The sequence below is a fragment of the Chenopodium quinoa genome, unplaced genomic scaffold (genome assembly GCF_001683475.1).
Source record: "Chenopodium quinoa cultivar QQ74 unplaced genomic scaffold, ASM168347v1, whole genome shotgun sequence".
Lineage (NCBI taxonomy): Eukaryota > Viridiplantae > Streptophyta > Magnoliopsida > Caryophyllales > Amaranthaceae > Chenopodium > Chenopodium quinoa.
In genome coordinates this window covers 1,402,895-1,406,923 of record NW_018743894.1, presented here as the reverse complement: position 1 = coordinate 1,406,923, position 4,029 = coordinate 1,402,895, and positions in this window count along the sequence as shown.

The window sequence follows — 4,029 nt, the reverse complement described above, 5'->3', positions numbered from 1 at the left end:
CCCAGCTAAAGGCTCGAATTGATGATCTTGAGCAGAAATTGAAGGCCGAGGAGGCATTGAGAAAGAAAACCGAGAATGACCTTGAGCTGGCTCGCTCAGAGCTGCCTGCTGTCAAGCGGCGGGCCGTTAATCAATTCCTCAAATCTGATTTTTACTGTCACAAGCTAATCGACCGCTATACTGGTGGTTGGGTTGCTGCGCATTGATGCGTATGCAAGGCGGATGAGTGGGATGAGGAAAGATGGCAAGTAGTTGAGGACGCCTACGGTGCCGACCGACATCTTTCCCCTACCAGCTACGAGGAGTCGTACTTTGTCGATCCCCCTGGCCTAGATACAATGAAGAATGTCGATCCTCGCGGCCTCCCTGATGAGCAATTTGATGATGCCGTTTTTACTACCCCTCCCCATAACGGTGGTTTGGAGAAGGAATCTGAGGGGACACAGAACTGAATTGTTTTGGCCGTTTACGCTGTTTTGCTTTGTCTAATTTTCCAACGAATAGTTTAATTTGTTTTTGTAATAACTTTCTACTCCCTTCCCTATTATATTCAGCTATGTTTTAAGAAACATACTATGATGGGCGATAACTGTTGATTTTTGATTTGTAATTACACTTTTTGTCGGCATGGAGTGTCGTATACTAACTATAGTTTTGACAAGTTTTATTTTTGCTTACCTTTCTGTTATCTTTCTAAGCCTTTAGCCTTGTTTATTGTATGGGGCATTACTATCAGTACAGTTTATGCATCATATATTCCCCCATTTCTTCGAGTTATCATTGTATGGTTACTCGTATGAAATTAACACCGTTATCATCCTCTAGCTATATGAGAGCTTTTGCATACATAAGCCTCTCACTGTGTGAGAGCTTTGTGTAATTTGCGATCTTTAATGGGCCGAGCAGTGGAAGTGGATCAGACAATCAATTCAACTCGCCTCAAGGTGCTTTATTATCCAACAATTCTGTTACTTGAATGAGTGTAACAGCTAGCTAGGCTGCGTACACTTGCATATCGAAAGTAAGCAAATGGTTTCACATTGTTCCACAAAATCATACTTTAGATATATAGTTTATGCCAACATCAAACTCTGTCAAATATATCTATTACAATTTAAAACTGTAATTAAGATTAAAAGCGTTTGAACATAGTACTTTTTAAGCACAACTGCATTCCATACATTCTTTAACGGTTTCCCTTCGAGGGTCATAAGACGGTAGGAACCTTGTCTCACAGTCTCATACACCTGATATGGTCCTTCCCAATTAGCAGTAAGTTTGTCGTCAATGTTTCCTTTTCCTGTTGCCGCTGTCCTCCGCAGCACTAGATCTCCGTCTTCTAACGACCTATAATTGAACGTTTGTTGTACGCCTTACACATTCTATCTTTGTATGCTGCTGACCTAATTTCGGTCGTTAACATGATCTCTGGTAGAAAATCTAGTTGTTGTCGTAACAGTAGGTTGTTTTGTTCCTCACAGAAATGTTGAACTCAGAATGTGGGGAGTCCTACTTCTGCCGGGATAACCGCCTCTGAGCCGAAAGCAAGATTATAGGCTGATTCACCGTTGTTTCCTTTGTTGTCGTCCTGTTTGCCCATAGTATCTCAGGTACAAGGTCCGCCTATAATCCCTTGGCGTCTTCTATTTTCTTCTTCAAGGAATTCAAGATCTGTTTGTTAGCGGCCTCTGCTTGACCGTTGGACTGAGGATGACAAACCGCGGCATAGGCGAACTTTATCTTATATATGACGAGAAAATTCTTAACTGGGGCATAGTCAAATTGCAAACCGTGATCAAAGACCATCGCTATCGGCAACCCAAACCTGGTGAAAATATTTTTCCAAATAAACTTCTTCACTTCATTTGCCGTTACATTCGTTACAGGCTCGGCCTCTATCCATTTCGTGAAGTATTCTATCCCCACTATCAAGAACTTACGCCCCCTCGTTGCTGAGGTGAATGGGCCGACAATGTCCATACCCCATTGTGCAAATGGAATAGGGTTGAGAATAGGTGTCAAGTCATTAGGTGGTTGATTTATTGCCGGTCCAAACTTCTGACATTTGTCACATTTTTTGGCGTATGCCATTGCATCTGCATTCATTGTCGTTCAGTGATATCCCCTTTTCATGGCTTCCAACGACATTAACCGGCCACCTGAGTGATTTCCGCAATTGCCCACGTGTATTTCTTCTATCAACTTTTCGGATTCGTATGTCGTTAAACATCGACGTAATGGTAGGGAGAAACCTCTTTTGTACAACATGCCTTGGAACATGATAAACAAGACGCTATCTTTTTTTATTTTTGGGCTTCATTTTTATCTGTCGGAAGTACGTTTTGCACCTTGTAGGCCAGGATGTTGTCATACCATTCGCGGCCTCCCGTTATGCAATTCACCTCCTTCCACATTTCCTTGTCTATACTCTTTTGATTCAAAATCTCAACCACTACTGTGCGTTCTAAGTCGTTAAAGCTTGAACTTGCTAGTTTTGCCAGTGCATCGGCTTGCGTGTTTTCACCACGAGGTATTAGGTTGATTTCGAAGTGGTCGAGTGTCGTCGCTATACCTTTGAGCCGAGCCAAGTAGGCTATCATCGTCGGTTCATGAGCTTCATATTCGCCACTGAAGTGGCTGGCTACTAACTATGAATTTGTGGATAACTCCACCCTTTTTGCTCCTGCTGCTATGCATAATTGAACCCCTACTAGCGCCGCTTAGTATTCAGCCTCATTATTCGAAGCCTTAAACTTGAACCTTGTCGCGTATTCAAATATGTCCCCTTCTGGGGACGTCATGATGATACCGGCCCCTGATCCTGTTGATGCTGATGAGCCGTCAACTGACACTTTCCATGTGCCGATCGCTTCCCCTTCTTCAGTGTAAGAAGTTTCAACTATGAAGTCCGACAAGGCCTGAGCCTTGATCGACACTCTTGGCCTATAAATCAGCACATATTCCGATAACTCAATTGCCCATTTGAGTAGACGACCGAAAGTGTCCATTTTCTGAAGAGACTTCTCTAGCGGTTGATTGGTCAATATTTCGATGGTATGTGCATCGAAATATGGTCGCAGCTTCCTTGACGCTATGACTACTGCATACGCGGTTTTTTCAACTAGAGGGTACCTTCGTTCTGCAGCATTTAAGACATGGCTAACAAAATATATAGGCATCTGTACTTTCTTTCGCTCCACTAACAGCACAGCCGCTACCGTTTTCGGGGATGCTGAGATGTAAAGCTGTAATGTTTCTCCTGTCTCTGGTCTGGCAATTGTAGGCAGTGATCGTAGGTGATTTTTAACAGCTTCTAGCAATTTCACCTGCTCTGGTCCCCAAACGAAAGTCTTGTTCTAACGGAGGATAACGAAGAATGGTAATGCCTTATCGGCTGATTTGCTGATAAATCTAGTTAATGCCGCCATTTGACCCGTTAACTTTTGTATTTCTTTAATGGATTTGGGTTATGGAAGACTAAGAACGGCTTCTATTTTGTCGGGATTTGCATCAATTCCCTTTTCACTAACCATAAAGCCCAAGAACTTTCTGGACTTGACGCCAAATACACATTTTTCTCAAGATTTAATTTCATTCTATACCGTTATAGAGTATTGAAGGTCTCCCTTAGGTCTTCAATATGGTCAGTAGCTAGACGAATTTTTACGATGGAATCATCCACGTATACTTCGACATTTCTTCCCTTTTGTTCCGCAAAAACTTTGTCTACTAGCTTCTGATATGTAGCTCCTACATTTCGCAATCCGAAAGGCATTGCTCTATAACAATAAACTCCGGCATCCGTAATAAATGCCGCTTTATTCCGATCTGGCTGATAGAGGCTAACTTGATGGTATCCAGAAAAGGCATCCATAAAACTCAAAAGCGCATGGCCCGATGTAGAGTCAACCAGGCGATCTATTCTCGGTAGAGGATAACAGTCTTTTAGGCAAGCTTTGTTTAAGTCCGTGAAATCAACACACATTCTCCACTTCCCTGATGGCTTTTTGACCATAACAACATTGGCCA